Source organism: Elephantulus edwardii, unplaced genomic scaffold (genome assembly GCF_000299155.1).
Source record: "Elephantulus edwardii isolate Elephantulus edwardi_28Jun2011 unplaced genomic scaffold, EleEdw1.0 scaffold00202, whole genome shotgun sequence".
NCBI classification, from domain to species: Eukaryota; Metazoa; Chordata; class Mammalia; order Macroscelidea; family Macroscelididae; genus Elephantulus; species Elephantulus edwardii.
The window spans coordinates 4615974-4631741 of NW_006399952.1; the positions used below are offsets into that span (position 1 = coordinate 4615974).

The 15768-nt window shown below is 42.9% G+C and overlaps 1 protein-coding gene across 1 annotated transcript in view; it reads right to left on the reverse strand.

The window, feature by feature from the left end:
* Positions 1–15419, reverse strand: part of GRHL2 (grainyhead-like 2 (Drosophila)) — a 172057-nt gene extending 156638 nt beyond the window's left edge. Inside the window, exon 1 of the mRNA XM_006897162.1 lies at positions 15331–15419. The gene's annotated coding sequence lies outside the window, so the exon portion shown is untranslated. The remainder of the gene's footprint in view (positions 1–15330) is intronic.
* Between the last annotated feature and the right edge of the window lie 349 nt (positions 15420–15768).

Here is a 15768-nt window from a genome sequence, read left to right on the forward strand (position 1 = left end):
CAAGCCCCTGGTTCCAGTACTCACTTGAGAGAAAAAGGACTTCAGAGACTTTCAAATTCTATAACACAATAGGATACCAGAGAAGGAGTTTTTATTCATGTCCTAAATGAATGATTATTGTGTGTTTAGAAGCAAAAAAAAATGAATCAGTTAAAACTCAAACTCAGTGCCCTCATGTAAGAACAGAATCACAGCTGGCACTACACCAGGGTTTCAGAGGCTGTAAGCCACTGCCACCAGCTCAATCCCACTCATGGAAACCTCATGAGAATAAAATATCACCTTATATTGAAGTGATATTGCAGCTACTATTCTTACATTATTGAATACCTTTCTTAAACATTCACTTAAGTCCCAGCACACCAATGACAATAAAAGTCTCCAGATAGGCCTGGAGGAAAGTGGATAAAGAGGAAAAGAAGGAGGAAGAAAGAGGAAGTGGAAGACAAAGAAAAGATGAAGAAGATGAAGACAAAAGACAACAAAGATGACAAAGCAACAAAGAAAAGATGAAGAAGGAAAAGGAGAGGAGAAAAATAGAAGAGGTGAAAGGGGAAAAATGTAAAAACAAACAAACAAAAACCCCAAAACTCAGAAACAGTTAATCACACCCCATCTATTCAGAAATACCTCAGTCTCACTCCATGAACCAGTCTAGAGTCAGACCACATCATAAGGTCTCCAGTGAGCGTTCTCAGAGTACCTGTCAACCCTATTTAACTCATTTTCTAGTACCCTTTATTGACTAGCTCAATGAGGCTGCTCAGACCACTGATTTCACCACCTAGTTGCCCTTCTGAATTCCAAGTGGACAACTGAACGCCTCCTGTCTGCCACATGTCTTTGTCACCTTAATCATATCACCATGTCTCTGCTTTCATTTTAAAGGATGCTGGGCAGTGAGTGTGGGAGGTAGGTCCCATTGCCTGTCATGTTAATGTCCATCCCTCCAGAGAACCACCAGGAGACCCAAGGAAAGTGATTATTCTCAGAGATCATTTTATTCAACTTTAACTTCACCCTTTGATCTTATGTTAATACGGTTTGGCAATACAGGAAAGCTTGGGGGTGGGGAGCTGCTTTTGTGCCTTGCTTCCTTGAAAAGTTGGATTTGAGGACAGAATGTAGTTATTTTATGGAACTCACTGTACTGAGAACAAGAAGCAGTGATTTGGGAAAAGGTGGGCAGGAAAGGTCATTTGAACTCACTGCAATGCTATTAGAATATTAAGCAGGCCATCTGTATACGTATTTGCATGGTTTAAGGAGTAAATATGTAATTGTATTCCCTATTCCCAGCTGCCTCACAAGAAAAAAAAATACTTTTTTCAAACTAATAAAAATTTAGAGATGCTCAACTTATACTTACAATCTTGACGTGCAACACGGAAGACAGTATATCAGGTACTTTTCTCCTCAATTAGAGCAAAACTTTTAGTTCCAAATGCTAAAGTTGGCTACTCACTGGCCTAAGTTCTTCTAAATTCTCTGAGGCTTCAGTTAAAAGCAGAACCAATTCCTCAGAAAGTCAATTAGCCCCAGGCCACCCAGGCTTGACTCAGGCTCAGCTGAAAAAAACACTGGAATTCAACCGTGACTAATGGACTTCCTCCTAGTCTCTCTCTTCCTTTCCTTTCTCCATTCCTCTCCCTTTCATTTCAACCTTTTCACCTCTTCTAAGCCATCTCCCCCCAAACTCCCTGACCTCTAAATGCAGAGACCTTAGCAAGTAAAAAAGGAGCCTTGATTGGTTAAGTGCTGGGTTCACCAGCTGCTTGATGGGAGGAAGAGGGGACCCACCGTTGTCTGCTTCCTTAAAGATTCCAAACTCTGCCTTCACCTCTTATTAGGTGGAGACACCCGCCATTGAGTTAGCAACACAACTCACTAAGGGCTAGTGCCTAAAAATATGTGCAAAACCTCAAACTCATTGTTAAGAAGTCAGAAACAACTCATAGCTGACCCTTCAGCTGGTTTGCAGAGGCCGTAAATTGCACGGAAGGAGATTGCCTATCCTTTTCCCCATATAGAAGCAGCTGAGTTCACACTACATGTCTTTGGGATTGCAACACAGCTTCTTACCATCAGGCAACTTCCCGTGGGAGATTAAATCACAGAGTGAGAGACTGTGACAGAGAAGCCAGTTAGGAGCATGTCTCAGTGGACGAAGCCAGTAGAACAGCCGTGCAGACTCTCGAGAGGAGTAGTTCTGAGCTATACTACAGGGTTGCTGTAAGTCAAAAGAGACACGAATTTAAAAAAAAAGAAAAAGACTGTCCAAACACAGGCAAGCTGCAAATCTCACCCCCTTTTTTCTGCTCCACAGGGTATCTGCATTCACACCTTCCTTGGGAGTGAATTTGAAGTCAGGCCACTTTAAAAATGCTCCCTCCGAAGTTCATTGCCACATTGATTACAAAGCAAAATGACCACAGGCAACTCTTGGGATTCCTGTTTAAATTCATCAACAGTCTCCATAGCCCCAAGTTTCTTTCAAGGTACACATCCAACTCCTGAAACGCACAGCTTCTTCTAATCTGTCCCATAAAATTCTGAAAATGTACCTGGCAACTCAAAAGATGTGGTTTCCTAAATAATATGATCTTTTAAAACCAGTCTTCACCCAAATACATCAAGCTACAAGATTTCTTAACACTCTTCCTGTTATAAATGGAGTAAGGGTTAGGGAATAAATCCTCCAAGAAAAGTTTTCTTGTTTCTATCCCACTTAACCCGTTACAGCTCAGTCCTTATTTTATCATTTACAATTAAAAACTTAACATTAAATATCATCTCCTAGTGGAGTGAATGGAAACATGTAAAATTCAGGAGCCTCTGAGTTTTGGAGAGCTAAATTTAAGGCAATGAAACTGTCTGAGACACTCCTAGGTACGTACATGTTGTTGTTACTAAGCAACTCCCCCACTAGTCCTTCAGTGTCAAAGCAAAAATGCCTATGGGGCTTGTTGCTACTCGCTAAGGAATTCTTCCTGGGCAAGTTTGTCAAACCAATTGCAGCTCAGATTCAGCTTTTTATAACTGAGCGGGAATCCCTGACTACCTCTTGAAAAGGAAGAGTGTCAGCAAGCCAAGGTGAATGTTTGTTACTGGCCAGGAATGAGGACTCCAGTTCATTTAGGAATAGGCTTTCCTTATACTAAGAACTTAAAAAGAAAATGTTTTTTTGCAAGTTACATTCACTGGGGCTAAATTAGATAGGGTTAGAACAATCTGTTGATCCGTTGCCTTTCAATTGTGGTGTTGGAGAAGAGAACGGAATATTCCATGCACCGCCAAGAGAACAAATATATACATCTTGGTGAAAGTGCACCCAGGGTGCTCCTTGGAGGTGAGGGTGGTGAAGCTTGCCTCACATACTTTGAGCATGTCCTTAGAAAACGAGTCCTTAGAAAAGAATAACATGTTTGGAAAGATGGGGAGGGGCGGTCAGTGAAAGAGAAGGAGGCTGTCAGGGAGTGGATTGACACAGTGACTGTAACAGTGAGCTCAAGAAAATACAGATAACGTAGATGATACAACATGGGGCAAGGTTCAGGTCTGTTGTTCATAGAGTCACAATGAGTCATAGCCAATTTGATGGCATCTAACAACAACAGAAACCTTCTTCTGCTATCATCATCTTACCTACAGGTAACAAGGAAGTGGGGCTGATGTACATATTAGAAAAATGTGGCAAGGTAAAGAAATGAAACACCATCTATGGTCAGATTCACATTTATCTCTGCATAGAAACTGTACACCCATCAACTCCCAGCACGTGATGTGGGAGGGAGAAAAATCAGGAAAGAGGCAACAGGGAAACAGATGGGGAAAAAAAGGAAGATTAAAGGGAAGGAGATTGAGGAAGAGAAAGAGAGAGAGACAGAGAGAGAAAAAAGGAACAAGGGAAAGAAGGTATTAGTTCAGACTAGGGAAGACTGAGGGCAAGGCAAAGTATCAGTTAACCAAATCATTCATGTTTTAACCACACCGATGCCTACTTAAACCAAAGTCATGAAAAAGAGCTGAAACAGTTGCCTGATGGACCAAGTCTTCTTTTAAAAATAAGTTTAAAAGCTTAACTTCAAAATAAACTTTTGTATCTCTATATATTTCAAACATACATACTTGGGGTTATTGTTTAAACATCTGTCTTTGGATTATGGTTGGAGAAGAACGCTGAATATCCTATGGCCTGCCAGAACAAATAAGTCTGTCTTGAAGGAACTGCAATCAGGGTGCTCCTTAGAGGCAAGGATGATAAAACTTCATCTCATTTACTTTGGGCAAGCTGTCAGTCGGGACCAGTCTCTGGAAAAGGCCATCATGTTGGGAAGGGTGGAGAGTGAATGAAAGAAAGGAAAATCCCCAGCAAGTGATTACAACAAAGGGCATAACAGAGATGTTGAGGACAGAACAGGATAGAGCACGAACCATTCACAGTGTCACTACGAGTTGTAGTCAATTCAGTCGTATCCAACAACAAACAACATGTATGTCTGATGTATTTGACTTGTTGTTATAGCCATAGAATCAACTAGAACTCATAGTGACCCTATGACAAGAACTCTGAACCCTGCCCTATCCTGAACCAATCTCTCACTGTCCTCTTCAATTGTGTTTCCCAATATGAGTGCTCAGCCTCCAGTCTCAAGTCTCCTAGTCTAAGCGTGTTCTACCGTTCATAGGGTTTTTGAAGACCTGTAATTTTGGAAGTGGATGACCAATCCTTTTTCCTAGTCTTTCTTCATGTGAATGCTCTGCTTTAGTACAATATCTGACAAATAAACATTTTACCCAAAAGAGTTTTTGACGACTTGTCTCAATTGTCCCTTTTCCCTTTGCAGAGTTTAGGAGACATTGTGAGACACAGTCATCAACCTCTCCAGGGTTTACTTCTAACCCTCCACAAGGCAGAAGGCACGAAACCCACTTAGGTGGACTGATCTCTGAGTGCTAGCATCTCATGTACTCCCAAAAGATAGAATGTCTGCAACTGAAGGCTGACCTATAGCCCCTCTGCTCAGACAACTGAACAACCACTGAGTGATCTTAAACTGGCTTTTCTGTCTCCTAAAAAGTGGAAATAATGTATTTATTTAAAAAATCCAAAACCGTCTTTGTTGGAGAAGGCACAGCCTGAGTGCTCCTCTCCTAACACAAGGACATAAAAGAAAAGCTTCATCCTCACGTACTTTGGACATGTTGTTGGGAGATCCTATTCCTTGGAGAGGAACATTATGCTTAGAAAGGTGGAGAGTCCATGAAAGTGAGGAAGATCCTCAACCAGATGGACTTGACACAGTAACTGCAGCCACAGGTTCAAGTGTGTCAGAGACGATGAGGGTGATGCAGGACAGGCCAAAGTTCAGAGTTGTTGTTTATAGAGTCACCGTGAGTCACATTAGACTTGACAGTACATAACAACAATAACAATTACAAGTAATCAGAAAGCCTAGGAGCGTCATATTAGGACAATACTAAAAGTGACCCTAGAAATGGAACTGTGAACTTCATACCATCACATCAGTTGACTCACAACTAACAACAAATCAGAATTCTTTATCTTTGACTTTATGCTACAAAAACGCAGCGATATCTCAGATTCCAGAAAAATAAACACTAGTTTTAAGTCATATTATGAATGAAACTTAGAGACCAGGTTCATCCACATCCAGCCCAGCTCCGCACCGAGTGGGATCGAGCGTGAAACCTGAGCTTGGCCATTGGCCAAAGGCCTGGCAGAAGCACACTCCAAATCAGGGCTTTAGCAGCTCTGAAAACATATGATCTCTCAAAAGAATCATCTTTGACCTTAAGGGCATGATTAGTAAAACAATGGAAGCATAGAACTTTAAGAAAAGGACTTGAGAACTTGCACCAAAAGTCGTTTATCTAAACCAAAATCAAACACATTGCCACTGAGCTGACTGCACCTGTTGATGACCCCCATGTGTTACAGAATAGAACGGCACTATGGGGTGCTCATGGCTGTAATATTTGAGGAAGGAGTCCTGGGGCATTGTGTGTTAGCCATTGAGCTTTAACTCAAAGGACTGATAGACTGGTTTCAACCTACCAGTCAAAAAAGATGAGACAATTTGCTCCTCATAGGATGGATGTACAGCCTTGCATACCAGAAGGGACAGTTCTCATTTTAGGTGAGAGGCACAGGATCAATAAGCCAATGGAGGGCTGGAGTCATGAGTCAGAACGGAGTCAATGGCTGGGCGTCGTGGGTTCAGGTTTTGGTTTTTGCTTCCTGAGGTTTTTGTTTGCTTAATCTTTACAAAAGAAGATTGTCAGCCCTTTCTTCTGTGGTACCCCCAGGGAGCTCCAAATCACCAACCTGTAGTTGAGCAAAAGCCATTTGAGGGGACCATAAACCTTCGGCTCATTCATAGTTACCATAATGTAAAATCAAACTCTACAGGTTTTGTTTCATTTATATACTGGATAAATACACTTAATGTCTTCAAGTCATGAGTGATTTTTCCACTTCAGTTACTTGCTATGCATCTGAAGGTTGAATAGTGAATAAGGACAACAGACGAGTAATTGATGCCTTTGAGTTGCAGTGTTGGAGAAGACTATCGCATGAACTTAGAAAAGAACAAGCAAATAGGTCTGGAAAAAAATTCATCTAGGAGCTCCTCAGAGGCAAGGTTGTAAAACGTCATCTCACTTATTTTGAGCATGTTTTTGGAAGAAGATGGTCATTAGAAAGGGCTATCATGCTGGAAAAGTGGAGGGTCAGTGAAAGAAAGGAAGACCCTCAACAAGGTGGATTGACACATTGCCTGTAACAATGGGCCAAAGTACAGCAGAGATGAAGGGATTGTGCAGGACACGGCGATGTGCAGACCCACTGTTCATAGACTCACTGTGTGTCAAAGTCAAGTCGATGGCACCTAACCGCAGCAACTGCCATCAAGTAGTTTCTAATTCTTCATCGTGATTTCACATTGGGTTTCTAAAGCTATAAAATTTAATGGGGGCAAGCTCCCTCATCTTCTTCGTGAGGAGCAGTTGGAGGATTCAAATCACTGATCATTATGTTAGCAGTCCAGTACAGATTACAGTAGCCACCAGCGCTCCTGCACTGGGCACAAAATAGGCGCCCAAGAAGCTGCATATCAATTAATTATAAAGTGATGTTGCATACATATTTAAAACAGTATTTCCCCAATTAGTGCAATTATAAGGCATCCCTGGGGCGTCTATTTAAATGTAGATTCCCTGCCCCTGTTCCTGGAAAATCAGATTCAATAACTCTACGCTGGAGCTCAAGGGATCTGTAGTTTTATCAAGTGTTTTAGGCAATATGTTAATCATCAGACAGGTTTGGGAAGTAATAGCTTAAAAGATTTCTATGGAGATTTTGACTGTGTGTGGGTTTTTTTATTTGATTCACTTACAAATCAATATGAATGCTTTGTATGCACTGTGTTTCACATTGTTCTTCATTCACACCATGTTTCATGTAATCATTCTCATGCATTATGCTTTATAAAATTATTCACCATTGGCTCTTGCCCATCATTTCACTGTCTTTTCACCCAAATGCTTCCCATTTCCTTTCCCCGCCACCTCCATCAATCAAACTGTGCATCCCTGTCATTTCGCTCCTACCCATCCTCAGCCCTCCTCGCCTTGAGTTCCCAAAAATGTTTTACTAGTTATTCTTTTTTTTTACAATAATGGTCTTATGCAGTATTTGTCCTTATGAGACTGCATTAGTTCACCCCTTCTCACTCAAGTTACACAGTATTTTTCAAAATCATTGCTCCTGAGTGCTGCACAGTATTCCATTGTGTGAATGTACCACAATTTCTCAATCCATTCAGTTGTGGTTGGACATCTGGGCAGTTTCCATGTTCTTGGAATGGTCAAACATTGCTATGAATATTAGTGCACAAATCTCCGTTTGTGCATCAATTCTAATTTCCTTTGGGTATATTCCTGATAGTGGAATAGCTGGGTCATATGGAGTTTTTATGTTCAATTTTTTGAGGAAACACCAAACTGTCTTCCAGAGTGGTTGCACCATTTTACAATCCCACCAACAGTGTATGATAATTCCCACCTCTCCACATCCTCTCCAACATCTGTTGCTTGCTGCTATGCTAAACTTTGCCACTGCTCCTGGGGTAAGATAGTATCTCATTGTGGTTTTGATTTGCATCTCATACTGCCAGTGATTTTGAGTATTTCTTCATGTGTCTGTTGGCCTCCTGAATGACTTCCCTGTGAAATGTCTTTCCATGTCTTTTGCCCATTTTGTAATTGGGTTTTCAGTCTTTTTCTTCTGGAGGCCCAGGAGCAATATGGAAAGAGAAGGAAATTAAAGGCATCCATATTGGCAAAGTGATGGTTAAACTGTCACTATATGCAGATGATATGATAGTGTACACAGAAAACTCTGAGGACTTAACAACAACAAAAAACCTGTTAGAGCTGGTGGACCAGTTTAGTAGGGTTGAAGTCTACAAGATCAATATCCAAAAATCAGTGATATTCCTCTGCAGTAATAAAGAAAACACAGAGAATAAAACTAAGAAAGCGATACCATTTACAATAACCAAAGAGAAATTGAGATACTTGGGAGTGAATTTAACTAAAGACACAAAAGACCTATACAAAAAACCTACAGAACATTATGCAAGACACACAAAAAAAGATCTAAATGGGAACATGTGCCCTGTTCATGGGAAGACTCAATACTGTGAAAATTACAATCCTACCAAAAGCACTCTAAATGCTCAACACAAGCCCAACACAGATACCAAATTTGTTTTTCAAGGAGATCTAAAGAGAAATTGTCAAGTTTATTTGGAGAGGAAAGAGACACCGAATAAGCAAAGCACTTCTGAAAAACAAAAATGAAGTAGGAGGCATAGCATTCCCTGATCTCAAAACCTACTACACAGCAGTAGTAACCAAAACAGCATGGTACTAGTACAATGACAGGCACTTAAAACAATGGAACAGAATTGAGAACCTAGAACTTGACCCAACTATCTAAGGTCAACTGATAATCAACAAGGAAATAAAACCTATCAATTGGGGAAACTATCAAACTATGATCTCTTCAACAAATGGTGATGAAAAACTGGAATGGCATCTGTAGAAAGCTGAAACAGGATCCACATCTCACACCATACACGAAAATCAATTAAAGATGGATCAGAGACCTGGGAGTAAAGCCCAAAGCCATAAAGTTCATAAGAGACAAACTGGGACCAAGCTTAGAAGTCCTAGTTTATGGTGTAAAGCATCTGCCAAATACAGCCAGAAATGCACAATCTGGAGAGGATAAAACTGATGAATAAGACTTTCTAAAGATTAAATCTCTGTGCTCATTATAAACTTTTTCCAACAGGGTGAAAATAAAGCCTACCAACTGGGAGATTTCTACTGTTAAACACACAAACTATCTTTAACTTTCTTTTATTAATCCAGATTACCATGCAGTCTAGCATTTTGCTTAGGAAAATTAGAGCAGTGAATACATTTAGTTAACTAGAGATGAGAAACTAAACAAAGCATGCTATTTGCAATAACCCTTTTCCAGATACTGTTGACTTGTCAGTAGTATCTCTGATACTACCTCCACAACCCACTGCCATCTCCCAGTGACATGTCAGATAAACACTGTGCTGACAACTGAAAGGTCATAGATTCAAATCCTCTGCTGAGTTGATTCTAATATCAGTAAAAAATGAAGGAGGGCAAGAGGCAGGCAGGAAACAAGCAAACTGAGGGACGGTGGGTGAAACGAAGTTTTGCAAAGAGTCAGTTACAAAGCAAGCACAGTCTGTACTTGGTCCCTCTTATTCTGTTCTCATTTCCTGGAGGCTTTTGGCATGTGTGCATTTGTGTCTTGGCTCTCAATGAAGGGAGCTCAGCTGGCGTGGTGCATAAGCAGTTGTCCTGCTAACCCAAAGACCACACTTCTCTGGTGGTTCAAACACACCAGTAGCTTCAAGGAAGAAAGACAGCCAATCTCATCTCTCATGATTTACAGCTTTGGAAAAGCTGCTGAAGGGTCAGCTATGAGTCAACTCTGACTCAAAAGGGAAGAGGGTTTTTTTAGTCTCTCAATTAAGGAGAATGCATGCATGATTTAATCCATTTAGAGAAAAAAAGCTAAACATTCATGCTCAGGTGCTAATTTAGGGAAAAGAGAAAGAAACCAATGACATTAGTTGTTGTATACTGTAGATTCTGACTCATCGAATAGTATCTGGCAAAGACATGTCCCAGAGGGCTTCCCTAAGCTGTGATCTTTACAAGAGTGGATCATGTCTTTTCTTCTATGAAGGGGCTGGTGAGTTTGAACTGCTGACCTTTTAGGTATAACACCAGAGCTCCATAATGGTGTTGACTGGTTATTTACTTACTGGGTATTGCTACCTCTGGATAGCCAGGACTATTTACAAGTATAATTTTGTGTGATTTTTCATATGCCCATGTATGGGTTATAAGTAAGAAAGCTCTAGTAGCCTAGTGGTAAAAAGCTGCACAGCAATCCCAAAGGCATGAGGTTGGAATCCACCAGCTGCTCTGCAGGAAAAGGCTGGGCAATGATATCTCCTGTGTGATTTACTGAACACCTGGAAGGTCAGCTACAGGTCAGTTCTGCCTCAATGGCAAACAACAAACAACAATAGGTTATAAGCAGAGAATAATTATGTTAGTTTTTATGATGGTTTGGTGGTAGAATCCTTGTCTTCTACTTGGAACACCTGGGTTCAGTTTTTGGCCAATGTATTTCATACACAGCCACCACCCTGACTCAAACAGCTTCTTAAATCTGGAAGCACTGCTAAAAACTAGTCAGTAGAACTTTATACCCAGTGTTGTCTTATCTTCAATTACAGGATAATCTCCTTGAGGACGTGGTCTATCAAGTTATCTGAATGTTATAAAACACTGCTATTGTTGTTGTTGTTGTTGTTGTTGTTAGATGCCTTTGAATCAGCTTGAAGTCATAGTAACCCAATGTGAAATAGAACGGAAAACTTCCCGATCCTTCAGAATAATTCTAAATCAATCATATTTATTGAAACAACGAAAAATGCCTATGAGTATCAAAGTATTTTACATGTTGACAGCAGGTGTGTATCGAATACACAGTGTAGCAGTCGCTATGAACTGGAGATTATGCACATATGTTGTTTTGTTGTTGTTGTTGTTGTTGTTAGGTGCCAATGAGTTGAGCAAGACTCATAGCAACCCCATGAACAGCCAGCTTGAACCTTACCCTACCCCATGGTGGCCTCATCATCACTGACGCATTAAAGCCCATTGCTAAAGTCACCATCCTCTCCTTTGCTGATCCTCCATCTTTCCACACAAGATCTCCTTTTCCAAATATTCGCTTTGCCTAGCTATATGTTCCAAGTATAAAAGACAAAGCTTTGCCATCTTTGCTTCAAAGGAGCACTTTGGCTACACTCTTTCCAAGACATAACTGTCCTTTTGGCAGGCCATGAGATTCAGTACTCTTCTCCAACACCACAACTCAAAGGCATCAATTTTTCTTCTGTTGTTCTTATCCATTGTCCAGCTCTCAGTGCATAGCAGGTTGATTGAGAAGAACATGGCCTGAATCAGGTGCACCTTAGTCCTCAAACTGACATCATTACTTTTCAGCATTGTGGAGAGGTCCCTGACAGCAAACTTGCCCAATGAAATACATTTTCTGATTCCTTGACCTGACTACTGGAATTAAGGGTGTTGATTGTTGATCCAAGCAAGACAAAATCATTGACAGCTGTAGTCACTGATCCTTTTTAAATATATAAATATAGATATATAAATCTATAAATATAAATTTATATACTATATATAGGTTTATAACACCAACAACAAAAATATAGCTTTCTATATAAATATATATTGCATATAATATACAGATTAAATAAATACATATGCTTATCAGGTAGTGTTTTGTTCTGTTTGTGTAGGGTCTATGAGTTGCAACAATCTTGACAGTTTCTAAGTATATATTGTCATCGATGCCATTGAGTCAATTTCAACTCATATCAATTCTCCACTGTGTTTCTGAGATATAAATCACAATGGGAGCAGACTGCCCATCTTTTTCCCAAAGAGTCACTGAAGCTTTGGATGATGATCCACACCTCACTATGGATGATGCCACTGAGCTCCTTAGACACACACACACACACACACACACACACACACACACACACACACACACATAAGAGAAAGGAGAGAGAGAGAGAGAGAAGAGAGGGAGGGAGGGAGGAAAAGAGAGAGAGAGATCACACACTCAGACTGAATTTTACATGTTTTGACAGTAAAATAAGTTTCTTATTCTATCATTGACTTGCTAGGATTAATACATATGATTGTTGACATAGATTGTTAATAAAATTTAAGAGGGGGATCAGAGAGTGTTTAAATATGTACAAAGACAAAATGTTCTAAAAAGACTTTGCTTTACTTAGTGATAGCATCAGATCGTAGAACATAATGCTTCAATTTGAAAACTCCACAACAAAAAGAAACCCCAGAAGTTAATAATGCTACTTCAGTCCAGACTTGTTAATGAAAATATCTTTTATGTGTTATCCAAAAAGTTACCTAAAGCTCAATAGGTTTATGGGGAAACAGCCTGTATTCTTATAGGTTGTTTCCAGAAAATACAGGTAGGGCTCTTAGAGCAGGTTTATTGTGAGGTTGATAAAACTCATTCCCTATCTCCGTCACAAAACTCCGGCATGTGCTCTTATTCTTAAAGCGACCACTTCTACTCCATCCAGCACACACATGCACACATGTGGAGGCACAAATGCATCAGCTTTAGGCACCTAAAGCAAGTGTCCACCCCTGTCAGACACATCCAGTGGTACATTAAAGATTAAGAGAACTAACTCAGTCCCACAAGAACAAGTATTGTATAAAACCATTATTGTAGAACGAGTAAAAGGACCCAAGGGGGAAGGGTAGAAGCAGAGGGAAGAGGTTGCGCAGGGGGAGGGAAGGATTAATCATGGGGTTGTACAATTTGTTGGGCATGGGGGTAAGGGAAATTGGAACAATCTCTTCTGGAAAACAATGTATTCTAATTTCGTAAATAAACTAGTATAATAATGTTGTTGTTAAGTGCCATCGAGTCATAGACAACTCAGCGACCGTATGACGAAAGACAAAAAGAAAAAGAGAGAACCAGGCTAGAATTTGGAAAATATTATCCAAAAGTCATTGTTGATTTCAAGCGTTTCACAACAGTGTTAAGGCCTACTATGGCATTGTTACTTTTACTTTTCCCAGGACAAAAAATTAAATCTAGACAATTATGCTATATAGAAACTCCTTTCATTAATTCTATGTAGTACTCAACCAGATTGCTATACTCAGAATCTATTTTCCATAGTGAGTAAGCTGTCTTCACTGGTGCAGGGTAGAACTCGTTACAAACTGCTGTTTTTCGTCTGAATTTGTTTGGGTCAGCTTTATTATACACAGAACTAGGCAATCAACTCAAATGTTAATTAAGACTTCCTTGATTGAAGAATTAAGAGTAAGTCTTGTTCGACATTCGCGAGATTTAGAATCTTTTTAAAAAAAAAAAACCAAAGATATAAATAAAACAACACACATACACTTTTTTTACAAAGATACACACACACACACACACACACACGCGCGCGCTGTAATGTCTGTTTAGGCTACCTGAGTTTTTGAACTGGAGGAGTGTTTCCTTAAAGCCTATTCTTATGCAACCATCCGTCCCGCCTTTCCTTTGCTCCTACCCCTCTTGGGGTTTGTAACCCCTCCGATGCCTAGTGAGCCACTGACTTTGTGGGTAACGTGGTGTTAACATGTAGTCGCTGTTTTTTAAGCCTGTGTGCTTCGCCTACCACGCCAGCAGCTTTACTTTGACGATGCCCCCTCCCCACCACCCCTGGGTAGGTCCCTGGACTTAATTCCCTCTCCCTCTGGCAGTGTTTCCTAACTTGGGAAGGGTCTCGCTACACTTCTGCTGAAAAGCCTCCGGCGGCCTGCGGTCTCCCAGCCTCCCAGCACGGAGCCCTTGCTTGTCCTAGAAGAGCCACCTTCGGGAAGGTCCCCTTGAGGTGGCCACACCACGAGAGTAAACCTGCCAGGGAAAGCAAAAAGGCGGCCCCTACGCACTTCCAATAGGACGCGGCCAGTTCCCCGGCTGGGACGCGCCCCGGGGCTGGCTGGGGGCAGGGAGTGTCGCCGCCGAATCCCCAGCAGGCCGCTGGTCCCACCTCCGACTCCCTGGGGCTCCCGCCCTCGGCCCCACCTCCCCCAGCTCGCACAAAGGCGCCCAGGGGTGGGGGGTCAGGCCTGCTGGGGCCACCTAGACGCCACCGGACCCAGGCCTGGCCACGCGCGTCCCGGCGTGAAGGCCTCGCAGACCGCCGACGGGGAGGGAAGGACGTGCTTCCCCGCTGGTCCTTCGAGGCGCGGGAACTCTAACCCCCCACCCGGGCCCAGCCCGAGCCCCCCGCGAGGAGGCCTCCCGCTTGCCACGCCTGGGGTGGTGGCTGCAGCGTGTGGAGGGGCGTCCCGCCCGCGGAGGGATAGCGGTCTGCGGTCGGTTCGGGGGTGGAAGGAGCAAGTGCAGACCCCCGCGGAGCCCGGGGGGCGAATGGAGACGTTACAGGCGGCCCTCTGCGCCCCAGTGAGGCGCAAACCCTGGGCTTCAAATCAGTTCCCTCCATTTCCGACAGGCCCGAGCCCCGCGGGCACCGGGGTAATGCGGCCGAGCAGTGCGGGGGCGGGTCGAGGGGCGCGGGCCGGGTTGGGGGCGCACGGCGACCCCGGCCCCGGGCTCCCCTCGCGGCCCGTCGGGGGCGCACACGCGGGCGCGCATACGCGCGCCCTCGGGCCCAAGTGCGGGAAGATGGCCGTTGGTGCTTCAGTATAAAAGCTCTTTGTTGCGTTCACACAAAAGCAGCCAAGACCTGCTTTGCCAACGGGCCTTTGGGGCCAATGGAAGGATAGCCGCTGAACCCCCAAATGGCCCTGGAAGCCTTAAGCAGAAGGTGCAACTTAAGGGACAGGAATGGGGATCACAGGCCTCCCAACTCGCATCACCCCAAACTTCTGTCAACATCCACATAGTCGTACTTGAGAGGTAAGGGAAGAAAGCAAATGGGGGGAACCCAAAAAACTACTTTTACTATCAAGGAGGCCCAAACTGTAGAGATTAAACATTCACATTCTTGCAGAATTTCTCTCCTTGATCAGGGTAGAAACATAATCCGGAAAAGTCTGGATACACCAAAACGAAAACGGGAAGAAAAAAAAAAAAAAATAACAAACCAGTTGCCATCAGCCCAAAGTGGTGGTAGCAGCAGCCGGCGCGTGTGATCCACTTACTTGTCCGACTCTTGTGACATGTTTGATCCAATGAACTCGCTCCCCTTTTCCTGGAGCCTCAGCCTCTGGTGAAACTGGACTTTCAAGTCTGTGCAGGTGAAGGTGTGTGAGAGCGCCCGAGATGGCAGAACAAGAGCTACAGGTAATTCTGCTTTTCAGTCCCCCCTCACCACTCTCGCTCGCTCGCCCGCTCGCGCGCCCTCACCTAGCCGGAAAGGTGGGATAAGGGGGGGCCCCTCACATGGGGCCCGAGCTCGGAGGCGGCCGGGCGGCGCGGAGTCCTCCCGGATCGTAGCAATGGGAGACACAGAGCCGAAAGTGGCGGACTTGGGCGGCCACAGGTAACTTTCTCGCAGGGAGCTGAATTCTTTCACTACAGGG